Source organism: Tyto alba, unplaced genomic scaffold (genome assembly GCF_018691265.1).
Source record: "Tyto alba isolate M040663 unplaced genomic scaffold, T.alba_DEE_v4.0 Super-Scaffold_26, whole genome shotgun sequence".
NCBI lineage: Eukaryota > Metazoa > Chordata > Aves > Strigiformes > Tytonidae > Tyto > Tyto alba.
The window spans coordinates 14,435,303-14,450,701 of record NW_024881300.1 but is presented as its reverse complement, the minus strand read 5'-3'; the positions used below and the strand labels follow the sequence as shown (position 1 = coordinate 14,450,701).

At 36.2% G+C, this 15,399-nt stretch overlaps 1 long non-coding RNA gene across 2 annotated transcripts; it reads left to right on the top strand.

Annotated features, from left to right (window-relative positions):
* The first annotated feature begins 1,176 nt into the window (after positions 1–1,176).
* LOC116961094 lies at positions 1,177–15,152 on the top strand. 2 transcript variants are annotated; one of them, XR_004406769.2, is made up of 4 exons: positions 1,177–1,344; positions 8,967–9,072; positions 12,064–12,175; positions 14,808–15,152. It is a non-coding gene; the product is annotated as an uncharacterized LOC116961094 (long non-coding RNA). The 2 variants fall into 2 exon arrangements; XR_004406768.2 differs by lacking the exon at positions 1,177–1,344 and adding an exon at positions 3,555–3,589.
* The last annotated feature ends 247 nt before the right edge of the window (positions 15,153–15,399 follow it).

The window sequence follows — 15,399 nt, the reverse complement described above, 5'->3', positions numbered from 1 at the left end:
ACAGACTTTTTGAGAATGGTAAACTTGATTAAAAATCCCTCTTTAAGTGCAAATCACAAGCAACAATATCTAATGCTCACAGGCCATAACCATCCTATTAATAATACAATTTATTGTTTGGATACAATTGTCAGGTCTTAATGTTGTGGCAGCTGTAATCTAATTTAAATATTAGAAACAATGAACTCCACAGTCTTCTAAGGTGGCTGAAATACACACAGTGGCTGAACGACTTGCATTTGGTTATTGAAATATATTGCATCAGATTAAATGATCAGGCTTTGAGTGTTATTCAGACATCATTTTTCCCCTCTTTAATGGTGTGTTCCATAAATTGTACTATTTCTGCTATTGTGAAGATATTAAAATCAGATCCAGAAATGACTGAATAGGATTTAGGCATCCTAGTCCTGGATATTTTTTAAATTGTTTCGATCTTCACATGCTGGCAATACTAGATTTTTAAATTTTTTGTAAAATTTCTTGGATAGGTGCAGTTGTGCTGTTGCATACCAAGAGCATTACAGACTTGAGACATCTGGACAGGCTGTGACTATTTCATCCTGTAAGCAAACCTGAATTTGAAAAAACTAGTCATTCCAATGTAACTTCCAATAAGGGACTGACTCGGGAATTTTTGGCGATCACATGCCATAGAACTGTAAAACAGAGCTCTCAAATGTCACTTTCTTTAAAGGCATGAAAGGGGCATTAGCTCCTTCTCCTCTTGCAACTTTACACTGTCATCTCTTTTGCACCCTTGGCGCAGGGGATTAGCACTCACCTTCTAATTACACATTCAGGTTACTTTTCAAATGCTTTTTTGTATGTGTTTATATGTGTGTGCTGCAACACACATGAATTTCAGTCCCCGTGAGAAGGAGATGAATCCAAGTCTCACACATCCTGGGTACTCTAATGTTCTGCTACTCTATACATTTACATACGCATGAAAGGATAGCAGTGGCTTGTCTTCATAACTGGAAAATATAATTATGCTAAAGGTTGCCCTGTGTTTCTGAAGTCCATGATAGATTTGGGAATGCAAAATTTCACTCAATGTACATCTGAAACTTGTGTGGTCTTCTTTCTTAATTTTACTTTCAGAGAGTCCCAGAACTGAACAACAGAACAACTTTCCAAAGAGAAAGAAGTGAAAGCTCTTTACCTTCAGTGACAGTTTTGTAGTCAGCATCGGTGATCTGATTTCCTTCATCACTGTATCAAACTCCAACAACAACAGCATCTGCTTGAAGAAACAGAACTTTCCACCAAAACCCCTTTATTTTTTAACAGCAGAATGAAGAATGAGACATCTGATCTTTGAAACAGTCTGAAACTTTGGTAAGACATAAGCATTGTAATTGGAATATTTATTACTTTAATAACATCTATTACTGCAATGTTAATAGCTGTTTTTTATGACCAATGAACTACTTATTAGCAGCTCTATGATTGTGCAGTTGAATTATGAAAGAATGATGTTTGAGTTAGGGATTTTAATGTAGTTCATATCCCTGCATAGGTTTGGGAGTCAAGGTGTTTTCACTCTAAGTTCACCCAGTCTTCTCTGAAAGTTTTGGAAACAGACTGTCTATCATTTATTACAATGTTTTGCAGCACAAAATAAGACTCCCTGTGTGTTTTAAATGTTTCCATGCTGTTGGAGTCTGTTTCACTGAAAATGAGTGAATTTCAGGAAATAGGACCAAGTGTAACCTGCTTTGCTCACTGGAGCAGCAGTGGCTCCCACTCCCTGCTCAGCTGCTCCCGCGCTCACCCTGCACTGCTCCAGGGCTGGCTGCAGGCTGGTTTGCAGGGCTGCGCTCCTTCACAGCAATGAAGGCTGAACACAGCTTTAGCAAAAATAGAAATTCAGCTGCTGTCTATTGCAGGAAAACTGGATTGACAAATTCAGCAGGCAAAGTGGTCTGACAAATTCTGTTTTGCAGCTCTATTACAGGATTGGTTACCTCATCTAGGGTATAGGACACAGTGTGAGGAAAAGGGTAATAGTTTAGCAAATATTAATTACTATTTAGCCTTATGGTTAAATGATTATACATCATTACACTTGAGCACATGAAAGCTTTTCCTGTGTCCTGGAAATATGGCCTTTGACTTGCATCCCCATCTTCCTCACTGTCCCTGTTGTCTCCCCTTGCCACACGTCCTGTTTTACTCTGTGTAGCATTGGATGGCGATGGCAATAGTCAAAGTCATTTATTAGCTAACTGAAGTGAAGTTAACATGAGCATAAACTGCGTATCAAACACTGCTGAAGAAACAAGAGGTTAGATTTTAAAACACAAGTCATTAAGCTCTCTGCTTCATATTTTGCTTCCACAGTCCATGTGTTTTCATACATGAAAGCTGATCACTGCAAAGAAATGTCAGCTAGCTCAGTTATCAATAGATAAATCAATTCTATCTACATCACAATGTTGCTTCATCACCAGCAATCCTGTAGAGCTAGGAGTGCATCTCCCTGAAAATGCTTTAAATGGCCTGATGATTCCTATCTTAGAGAAATGTGAATCAGAGACTGTTATCCTATAATGTCATACAGCTGCTCTTCCTCAGTAGACTGTCATATCCAATTGTCTGTGCTTTTCTAAGCATGAAATGTCTGTGTGTAGGCATGTGCACATGCAATACACAATATTTGTATGGTTTTGCAATGCTTTTCCTCGTATGTGTTCACCCTGATGGAGAGACAGCCATTTGAAAACGCCATGAAAGGTCATTTTACTCTAAGTGTTTGCTGAATCAATGAATCATTTTGGTTTACAGTAGAACCTAAACTGTGCTTGGCAACATCCAATAAATCCTGATGTTTGCAATCTAGAAATAAAAAGAGAGGAGGAGAATAAAATGTCACCTATGTTTCAATGTTTTTATATTGGCTGTATTGGAGAGAAACTTAGAGGAACAGAAATTAACCAATTTCATGAAGCTGACTCAGTGTACCAAAGGAAAAAATAGATGAGAGGGGCTTAAGCTAGGAGCAGATCTGATTTTAAAATTAGAAGAAGCAGGAAACGTAAGTGCCAGGCTGGGCGAGCCGAGGACCCAGCCAAGGAGGAAGAACGTAGCCGACTCAGTATGAGTGATAAAGTGTGCTTCAGTTTATTGATTTTCATTACAGCCTTTTATAATCTTTCTACTAATTATGCCTACTAGTCACTAGCTGGTTGGCTTAAGCTCTAAGGGTCGTATTCGCATGGTCCACCTACTTGCAGTTAGCTTACAGCACAAGTTTCTCATAACACTAAGTTTCTCATGCTACTATTTCTAATTCCTCTTGACTTGTTTTCGATACACAACAGTACCGTAACACAATGTTTCTCAGACCACCGTTATCATAACACTAGGTTTCTCAGACCACTATTCCTAATTCCCCTTAGCCTGTTTTCGACACACCACGGTACACAAGGCTGAAGCGTCCTTGACATTCCTCATGTATCAGCAGCTGCGAGCAGCTGTAGGCAAACCCTAGTGAGGCCCAGCATCAGCGGCTAGAACAGGCTCTGATCGTACAATTGCTCGGTGGGCTCAGGACCCTTGTCTCTGAGCCATTCTCCAACACGTAAGTAGCAAGGTGCAAATTTATGAAGACTGCTGAGGAAAGGACTGTAATTTTGACTTTGCTAAGGAAGAAAGGAGATATCCAACACCTCAGGTGACACAGTCAGATAATGTTCACTTTAGCAACCATGTTTTTTTCTATGAGACAAAGATAAATGCAAATATGATGGAAAAGCTAGAGAAAAGGAAGTTAAAGCACTTAGTGTATGAGATCCTTGATGAAAGATTTTGGTTAAAATTTCATTAAAAATAAATTTAATTTCATGCAGATCAGAGGATTGCTTTCTAATTTAGGAAGTAACAGCATTGCCTAATGGAGTATATAGTCCACTGCTCTGAGCCTGTAAGCTGCTATTAACAGAGCAAGTAATTAAAATATTTAGATTAGTGTCAAACAGGGATTACAATAAGAAACTTTAGACTAGGACTAACTTTGACAGTTAAGTAAAGGTTTATTAATTTTTTTGTGAACTTGAGGCTGACTTCAGCTTCCAGTATGGCTTGTCTCATATAAGGTTCAAGGTGAAAATCAAAATAAGTAATGTTATCATTCAGTGTATTAATATACAATGAAAGCTTGCACCCCTATGTGAAACCACAACGAAAAGAAAAACCAGAAAATTATTATATTTTTGCAGTTAATTTCTAGTGTACATGTGTTTTATGTAATATTTTATGCTGAATCTGGCTAACCTGACTGTCTGTCATAGCCTACGTTAATCTAAACGTTTGCCAAGACAGTTTTGGCTTTGGCTGTCTAGGATGTTACATTTGTGATTTTAACCCATTTTCTCTAAAATGTCCTTTATGCCACTCACGCTATGTAAAACACCATTACTGAAACATGATCTAAGCATATTTTTTCTATTTTATTTCTAAAATAAATATTATTTATATTTTATTCTCACTATTTCAGTGAGAAATACTCAGTTCAAGAGCTTGAAAAGTAGATATATTTGTGCACTCTTTGATAAATCACATTTTGAAGGAAATGCAACATCAAAAGCTACATTTAGGTAGCATGCCTCTTTAAGCTTCTTCTAAAAACAGAGACATGAAAATTCAGAATTAACGTGGAAAATCCAGAGAAAAAAAGAATGACTTGTCAGATTTAATGTAGAATTTGTTAAGCCATTATTTGAATTAAAACGTTAATGTAATATATTTCATTCCATTTGTAATTTCCATTAAAGTGTGTAATTAATTCAGTTTTAAAAATCTTTGTGGATCATGTATATACATACTTGAGATTGGTGAAATGTATACTGTTTTTTCCTAGGTTTATAAATTACGGGTTTAGATACATTGTTAGTATGTGAATGGTATGTATTAGCTATTCATTCTGATGATACATTAGCATAACTCTAAACAGAATATTTTCCTTGTGCACAGTATATTAAATAACAAGTTAAGTAAGGTAAATATTTAGGTTTACTAATTTGAAACAATGTAGTTTTGCAATGTATATTTTTATTCTGAAAGTACTGTTATGATTAGAAGGATTATGTACTCTATTCTCACTGTTTAATAGTTCATGAGTAATAGATCAAATATAACCATATATAGGAGAAGCTGCTGATCTCTCTTTCATTGATCTAGCCTCAAAATGCATGTTGGATGAGTGTGACATAATGAAACATATTGGTTCTCCTCCATTGTTAGCCAGGGACATGTCTTTATGAGATCCTTTTCTGGCTAGCCAATAAATGGGATGGAGATACACCTAGAACCAAAACCTGCTTTAAGATACAACTCCAAATTTTGCTTAGGAGGAGGGCTATGACAAGGGCTATGATTTCTGGTCGGAAATATTGACCATTTGGAATGAATCTGAAATACAAGCCGTGTGGACACGACAGCTGTTCTTCAGCTCAAACCTGTGACCGTCATTGTGGGCAAACACACCCTTAGAGCAGTGCGCCTATCCCCTGAATCCCCTGCACTGTGGCCAAAGAGGAGCACTTCCTAGGAATGTCCCTGTTTTTGACTTGCACTGTCCATTCTCTGTTGAGGCTTGTGTTTGCCGGGTTGGTGTCCACGTGCCTTATAAGCGGCGTTCTGTCGATGCTGGTGCTTGGGTTGACCCTCGCTGCCATGCTGGGAGCAGGCAGCCGCCGGGCACCGAGGGTGCCAGTGCTGTGCAGCCCCTCCCCACACTGCTGTGCTGTCCCTCTTATCCGCGTCCAGGTCGAGCATCCCTGCAGGGTCCCTGTCCCAGGGGGTCACCTGAGAGTGTGCATGGGGTTTCTCAACCACACAGTCCTGCTTATGCTCCATATCTATGTCAGGAGACTTCTTTAGAGGAATACAAATGAGAATAAAATTCAGACTGGCATATAGGAGAGAACCGTACATCCCAAAAATTCTTGCTGGGTTTCATACCACTGTTTATAAGAACTGAGGGTTTCTTGTCAAAGTATTGTCAACTGTGAGGCCTCCTGTGGATGATTAATTTCTAACACCTAATTTGTTTTTAAAAGAAAAAAGTGCTGCCTCATTAAATAATATAGAACATATAAAAGAAAAACTGAAGGAAGAAAAAGGCTGGTGGCATGGAAATCTGATATCCACAAAAAGTGCCTAATTACAATCAGGTTAGCCAGAGAAATGGCCAAGCTAAACAACTACATATATTGTTGGGGTTGCCTGAGGGCTATGCTGGCAGCAGCTCTGTTTGAAGCAGTTCAGTATTAGGGGAGCTGTTAGCATCCTCCCGCTTTTGTTAGATCAGCTATTTTGCTGGTTTGTCCCTACTTCTTTTATTTTTTATTATATTTTTTTTTAATAGACTGAACATTATCTATACATTTCCCATTCCATTTTCTATAGGAAATTGATAAAAAGCCTTGAGGATTCCTGAAACCCTGAGGTTTCTAGAAGATTACTTTATTTGGTATTTGGAGTGTGACACAAGAGACCTACCCTGAATGTCAGTAATTTGCTCTTGATAGACACAAGAAATGCTAGCAAGAGTTACCTAAATAAATAAAGTGGATACAAAGCAGATCACGACATGATTTAGGTTGGTGATCTCAGGTAGACCAGAGCATAGAGGGTAGATACTCCAGATTTACACCCTCTTTGCACCTCAAAACCTGCTGAGAGGCAGCAACTGACTCAGATTTAGAGGTTCACTCAACACCAACTAGATGTTGTAGCTGGTTTTGGGTCAGACCTCAGGCAAGGAAAGATTATTACAATTTTAGGTTAGACACTGATTTCACACTTGTCACCTCCTAAGAAGCAGATATGGGAAAGAAAAGAGTGTGAACAGATACTTGAGAAAATCAGGACCCCACTGCATTCAAAAACCCTACAGTTATCCACTGTGGAGCTGAGGTTCACTGTTATCTGTTCCATACCAATGCCGGTGAATTTGCTTCTCATTTATTTAGCAAAATAAATTATGATTTCACCATGCGTCCTTCTATAGACTCTCACAAGAAAGAAGTCAGCACTACAACCCAAGTTAAAGTAGATGCTGCATCTGCCCAGTAGCCCTCACTGGGAGGGGATCCCCACCAGCTAAAAAACATTGCAGCCTCTGATCCAGAAGTCACTTTATTAGTCTTCCTGTGTACTTTGCACAGATAGCACAAAGGCTGGGGAACTCTAATTGTTGGAATGAACTGACCAAATTCACTCTTGACTGAACTTCTGAGCATCCTTATTTTTCTTCTAATTTACTGAATGTATCAGTAAGAAATAGTTACATTGACCACCCATAAAATCCTGCTGTTTGCTTTCCATAAAACACCACTGTGGTGTAGAGAATACTGAAAATACTACAGTGTTCTCCTTTATTGATCTGCTATAATCTGTGGAGTTTGAAGAATGTTCGCTCTTACAGTAGTTGTTCTATACTATGTACTACACATGCAACGGTGGTATTGGTGTTACATTCATTATTACCTTGAATGAGTCATGATCCTTATTTCCTTGGGTTTTTTCTGTAGTAATGGCAAGCTGCATAATAACACTGGTAATAGAGCACTTGATCCCACTTCTGCTTACTTAAGTATCCTCAATTTTTTGTACTTTGATGGAAGTTTAAAAATACAATTCCTAAGCATTCACTTAGTACATAGACAGCTAACTAATAGTCTTTATATTTATCAGTGTTGCAAATTATGAATTTCATGGCATGTAGTTTTCTGCATAATAATTTTTCAAATTTTATGACAATTGTTGAAAATTAAAATAAATCTGTGAAGATGCTTCTTGAAAGTGAACAAGAGAGAAATCAGCTCATCCCTCATTAGCTGAAACTTAGTTCAATGTACTCACATTATGAGTATTTGAAAAACTCAGTTCTGTTTCAGTCATCCTGCACACCATGAGCAAACCATTGCTTATGTCCCTTCAGTGACTTGTTTTTCCAGTACGTTGCCCAAATCTCATCTCATTTGGACAGAGCTGTGTGATCTGTGGATGGTGTCATAATGTCTCTTTACTTATTTTTAAGGTCAGTGTTGATAATCTTGAAAACTGGTTATTATTGACAACATAAGATGTTCACTTCATATCCCATAACTGCTGTTGATTGCCTTTTTGATTTAGCTAGTGGCAAAAATGTTCTATGTGAAAGGGACTTGTAAGAACATGGGCACAATGTTTATTAATTATAATTTAATTGGTAATTATTGACTTTTTCGGGTTACTTTTCTCTTATACCCTGGAAATGTAGTGATTACTTTAGAACAAGACTTCATCTTTATAGTTGTAGCCTATTGTGGTCTGTTAGCCATATCATCTTCAAAACTTTGGAGATGAATATATATAGTAGTGGGTTTTAATTAGTTGGTATGATTTTCATGAAAAGTCATTGAAACTCAACTCTAGACATAACTGTTGCCAACCGCCTTATTTTTTAAACAAGCAATTTGTAGTAAATCCTAGAATCCTTATTATATATGAGATTTGCCTTCTATTGGATACACAGATGCTCCAAGTACCATAGAAGAAAATAAAAAGCCACTAATTAATCGTTCAAAAGATAGGACCTTGATCTTTTATGCTTTTATCTTCTTTGAATACTAGTGAGTAAACCAAATCAGATTAAAGGAGGAATGCCTGTCTCTTATCCCTTAGACTTGGTGAAATCTGGGCTATTCTGTTGAGTGTCAGCTATATTTGTGCTTCAAAATCCAAACATCTGTTTTCAGGCAGTTTTCTCTTTTTTTATTAACCTTCATCACAGCCCAACATCTGTGCAGTAATTCTGTATCAGAATTCTAAAGATTTTAAACACACAACATACGACAGAGGTCAATCTAATAACAAGGTTGCCTGGTCACCCCTGAATATGAAAGGGAAAAACAGATAAAGCAAGAATGGCTTAGTGAAAATTAGTTATATTCCATTTTATTTCCCTGCAGGCTCTTACGTTTCTGGTGGAAACTTGTCCTTCTGACATCTTCATGAGAAATTGTGGATGCATCGTCATGGTACCATGGACATTCAGAGCATTTTTACTGAAAACCAGTAAGTCACAGTAATTCAGGTGAACATGAAATGATAAACAGAGTCTTATACTGCAGTATACCACAGGGGCAAATACTAACAGTAAAAACAAACTTAATTCTTGTGATTATGTAACATTTATTTCCGAAGGAGAAGACACAAATGACAAAAACATAAACTGAAGTAGATAATGTTCTTTACCTGAATTAACTGGATTTGAAATACAAACAGGATTGAAGCTGAAGCAAAGTTTGTAATTTTATCCTCTATGGCAGTAACATATAGAAAAAAAAATGCTTGCTTTGTTTAACTACGTATTATTTTGCTTAAAAGTTTTAGCTTATCTTTCTGCAGATTAATTATGAGCAATTATTAGGAATTACATGTTTAATTTTTAAAGGAAATTTTCTTTTTACTTCAAGTTAGAATAATGAACACATTTATGAGCTCTTCCTTCTCAGTATTTTAAAAATCTATTTCAAAAATCATCATTATATTATACAAAACTAGCTGCTTTAATTTCTTGTAGTGTTCAGGATTCCCTCTGCATGTTTTCTGTTGGTTACAATGTTAGTCAAATTAAGTTCAGTATTTTACAGCTGTTGAAATAGTGTTTATAGATATCTTCACAGTCATGATACCAGTATTTTCAGTGTGGGTTTCCAGCTCAGAGAAAACATAAGTATCTTCTCAAAACTTCATATGTGCCACTGAATTTTGTGATCAGATCCATATTTAGGAAACCAGTGTAAACAGTCTGTACACTGAAACGTTAATCATGAAAATCTCTCATGGATTTAGGTGTCAGACTTCTTTCACTACTGAATGCTGCTTGTAGTGATTAGATATTTTTTTCATTAAAAGTTACAAGCTCAAAATCTTATTCCTGGACATTCTATTTGTTACCTAATTATATATGTTAAAAAAAAAAATAAAAAAAAAAATCCACAAACTAAACTGAGCAAAATCCAAATTTTAAAGGTATTTAATTGATCTGATTTAATTGACTCTTTAGCTCAGTTGTTGTTGTTTTTTAAATTGAATTGTGTGTGGTAGACCAGAAAATCTCCAACTGATGTCCCTTGGTGACTCATGGCCATTTAACTTATTGAATGGTATTGGCCAATTCTTATGTTTCAAGGTATTAAATCAAAGTAAGACTGTGGGGCATTTATGTTCTTTTGAATTCTGCATAAGTAAACAAAAAAGACAAAAAGGTGTTTTATACTATATACCTATATAGTATTAATGTTAAAAATGCCATCCATTTTGTTGCATTTTGAAATAACTCAATTAAAACAAAGACACTTACTATAAAAATTTTATATAAACCCCATAGTCCTATTATAGACTAAAGAGACTATTACCCAGGTTTATTTGCTTGATATGGTTTAGCAAATAACCTGCAGATATGATGAAATCCCAGTATTAGTGTTGTTTCCCTGTCCATCATTGGTAGTAGGACTTTTAAACACTTATGGTGGGATCAGGGTACTTTTCCAATGCTTAAGCATTGCCTGTAAACCAGTAAAGGACATCCCTAAATTTTTAACTGCTTTAAAGAATGCCCCATATCTTTAAAAGCGCTTGAACCATACAAGCAGAAATGGCTACTGTGATCACTGCAGCTCTAGGCAGCTTTATACTTCAATTTTCCAAACTGTCTAAGTAGCAAGTACTTAATTTCTAATTAACATCTTGCCATATTGTACCTGAATGAAGGCAATATTTTGGTACAGTTTGATATGATTCGGTGAAGAAAGCGATTGTGACAAAGAATTTTAAGAAGTCTTTCTCTCCTAAGACTCTCCTCTGCACCAATAGCTCTGGGAATCACTCGCTGTATTAGCAGATATTGTGTTTCTATTGCTCGTGCAGCTCCAGTCCGAAAAAGCTGCCTCTGATTCCTACAGGGAACGCAAACTTTCTTATTGCTTCATTTGGGGGATGGACGCACCAGTGTTGCCTCTCCTGCTGCCAGTGATTTGGAAGATGATTTACTTTGGTTATTGGTGCCAGTGGGCATGAAAACACTTCAGTATGAAGCAGCTGAGGATAATCTCTACAAAAGATATGTGACTGCTTATCCAGCAGATATAAACACCTATGTGCCAGATCTTTGCAGCTGGTCAAGATGGACTGAAGTGCTGCTTGTTGTGCACAGTGCACAGTGTAGCATACGTCAGTGGTTTTATTAGAGGAGAGTAACCATAAAGGAACAAAGAATGAAATACCTGCTTTTTTTTTTTCTTTACATTACATAATTCTTAGATAACTGTTTTTCATTATTTTGCTCCCATTCTACTAAAAATGTGTGAGATTATGAATGGTGTCACTCCATGCAACACTTCAGTAATAATTTTGGTCCATGAATAGCAGAATGAAATTATCTTGTACAAGAGCTAGCACAGTTACAACATGCACCAGTATGTGACGTTTATGTGTGAAAGTGTTCGCTTGCATTCATTCACAAAAAATAGGTTTCTGGCTGGCAAAATTTTACCTCAGTGATAACAAAAGTCCATAAAATGACTGTTCAGTAGGATGCATCCTGGTGTAATAGGTAAAGACCATAGCTATTTGATAGGATTAACTTGAAGGCACAATGAGTTCTTAATTTTTAAAATTCAGACAATACATTTATTTTGAGTGGCATTAGAGTGGAGTTGTGTGTTTTTCCTTTTCATGCCTGTTTAAATAAATATCTGAAGAAAAGTCAAACATGTGCATTGATATATGTGGGTGGAAGTTTTCTGTAATGTTTTAACTTCTTTAGATGCCCAGTATGGTTTCAGAAGTAGTCCAATAATTTCTTTGGTATTTAACTAGGGTGCTTCTGGCAAACTAATACCCATTGCACACAGTACTTCAACCTTCAGGTAGCAGCAAATATCAGTGTTTTATGGGTAATTTCTTACTTCTACCTGCTGTTATCAAAATGATCTATTTCTTTAAAGCTGAAGTCACATCAGATGGTATTGTGTTCACACTCCGTTATTTTGTTGAACTCAGTGACAAGTCACCCACTGGAATATGACAGCCATGCTGTAATGAAAGGAACCCCACGCTGCATTTCTAACCACGTGTGAAATTGCACAAAGGGTGATGTCTCTGCTGCCTGTAGGTGAGTACAGAGAGCAGTTCCAAAAATGCACAGCAAGTTTTCCAAGCTGAAGCAGGTGTCAGGATAAGGTTATTACATAACATTTGCTGCAGAGGAAGTGGTTTCTGACATTTTTATGCCACATGAGAACTTAAGTCCATGAAACAACTAGCACTGCATGCTAATTCTTGTTATGTAAGGTTAGAAGAGTATTAACCTGAAAGCACTTTTTGCTGTCACTACACATATTAACTGTACATTGTTCCTACAACTGGGGAAACATAGTAAGGGAATTGAAGCTTATGCTACCTATCTAATCTAGCGAAAGCAAAGCATCTCTGTGTAAAGGTGTCCAGTGAGCAGGGCATGTGCATCTTGAAAGAGTTTGAGGAGCAACCTATTTAATTACAGAAGTCCCAGCCAGAGTTACTATGGCAGCAAATGCATAGCTAAGTGGTCCATGGTTACCTGGGGAGAAAGTCTTGCTGCAGTCCCCTTACAGCAGTGGGGTCAGAACAGCATCTAATCTGTATGCTCAGAAAGTGGTACAGAAAACTGTAGCGCAAATACAAGCACTATTTCGTATGTGCACAAAATTTTATTCCTTTTGTTTAGGGTAAACTGATGTTATTGAGGATGTAGATGAATGGTTTCACTACAAAACATTAATATTGAGCCCATCTCTGGCAAATGCCTCTCATTCCCTCTATTGTCCTTCATCCCTCCAAGCAAACACATAGATGGTTATTTTTTCCAGAACAATTATATGGTTTGCAAAGTGAAGTCAAAAACCTCTGAAAGGCTTGGCAATAGCAAAAACTGACTTCAAACTGTTCAGCAGAAGTAAAATGAAGCAATGTCCAAAACCAACCTATGTATTGGCTAATATGTGAAATATTTGCTTTTTAATGTCTCTTCAAAATAATGGCATTATTTATAAAAAGAGAGAAAAGTTTGACCCCCAGTGTTGTAAAACTTTGATCTACACTATAAAAAAAGATAAAGTGATAAAGAGAATTGGAAATTTTAAGAGAAGTTATGAAAGTAGGAGTTTTTACATATTAATATGAAAATCATACAGGAGACATTTTATTCTGCTGAATATTGTCTACAGTAACTTTCATTACTGCTATCCAGCATCCAATTTGTCATCTCTAATCAGGCATCTTTATTTTATATTTTATGCATGCTCAATAACCTTTCAAATTACTCTCACTAGATGAAGAATGTCATGCCCTTTAAGACACTTTTCTTATGTGGAGAAGAACAACTTCTCAAGCAAGTTTTCCAAAATGATAAAAGTCTCCTGATAGCAGTAATTTTAAAGAATGACAGTATAGGTAGAATATTCCTGTCTTTTTTCATTTCTTTTTAGCCATGTGTTACATAATGTCTTTTTATTATACTCAAATCTTTCATTTTTGAAACTAACTGCACATGAAATCCTAGGCTTCTCAAGCTACTTTCACCATTTGGACTCAAAGCAAAGCAATTTTTCCTGCATCGTTTCTCCTTTGTTATCTTGTCTTTCCATCAGATTCTCCATTAGCTCAATTATAGGACTGCTACAATTTTTACTGCTGCTATTATGTATGGACTATTAAATCATTTACTATTCTCCAAAACATATTTGTGTATAAAGGTCTAATTTTGAAAGGTTGAAAACTTATCTCAACATTATCACAATGGTAATCAAAGAAGTAATTGCACAAAATAATCCAGAATAAGATGCACAGTAATTCAGCTTTAGGGACACAATCTATTTGCAGTTATAAAAGATAATATTTGTTTATATGGTTGTTTATTTTTCTTCCTGTGATTACCTTGAGATTTTCAATGTGGAAATAAAGAGAACTCACAACATAACATGAGATACTGCTGTAAAATTCAAATCAAATTGGTCATCAGGTAATTTAATTGATATGTTTTAATAAATTGTATCTTAGCCAAATGATGGGTATTTCAGCTGTGCACCGATGTGTTTGATGCAGTCTGTTGCTCAGTCCGCAAGGTAGTAAGAAAGGAATAATTGCTGCAAATGTATCCCTAAGCAGAGTGAACTGGAGACAGTGCAGATTCAACAGACCACTCTTCCCTCCTTGCCACAGCACTCTTGCAGATGTCTGCAAGGAATCAGTGGAGATATGAATTTCCTCAGTTTAACATTTTTTGTCCCATCTGCTGCACTACAGAGATTCCTAGTCACAGTGTTTACTGCTAAAATCCATCAGGTGTTGCACACTTTGCAAAAAACTTTGTGTAAACAACAGGGTATGTCATTATCACATGAGTATTAATTGCTCGGTTGTGGCATAAATACAGCGCTATCAACTTTTTTGCTCTTCCAATGAAGACATTAAATGGGTGGAATTAACTGTTTGTAAGCAGAAAAGTTCCCAATAAATTCAAAATTTCTTAAAGAACTGAGGACTTATGAAATATATTTAAGTCAAAATGATGCACAGAGAGAGTGATTCCATTTATACTCTGCAAGTGAAATACATTAAATTTGTACCCTAGCAAGCTTGGATAGTGTATGAATCATTGTAAGATTGGGTATGATGTGGTTGTTAATTTGCATGATTTAGGCAATATTCATTGTAAACAGTATGTATGATTCTTTCATTAATTCGCTTATTTTATTCTCTTTCAGTTCATAAATCTCCAGCAGAACATAGCCAAGTGGTAATCTTATGCTCAGATTTCATCCATGCATCTCAGTTAAAATAAAAAAAAAAAAAATACCCTGCATGGGCATATTCCTGTCTGCTTTGAGAGCAGCAAAGTATTGCAGTTCAGAAGCTAATACTTTATAACACTACAAAAATTAAAGAACAGACTTTAGTGGAATGTAAACATTGTCCATAATATAGGGTAAGATATAATGTATTACATTATACTAAAATGCTAAGTATAATTCACGATAATATATCGTTAGCTGTAAGAAGTTGTTTAGACTTGCTGTATCATAACAAATAAAACAAAGGGACTCTGTCAACCAGTGTATATTGGCTTAATGGCTTGTATAAGTTCTACTTAAATTATCAAGTAAAGTAAAAGACTAACTATAATGGCTTTTCTATATGGGGAAGAAAACATTTCCTTTTTATTCTATATCTTTGCAGAGCAACGTGCCCCAACTACTCAAATACACACTTTCAGAGATAATTGGGCCTTAAATCTACAAGATACTTATATGTTGAAATTGTATCATTTTTAAGTTAGACAAACGTTTTTTCCTTAAA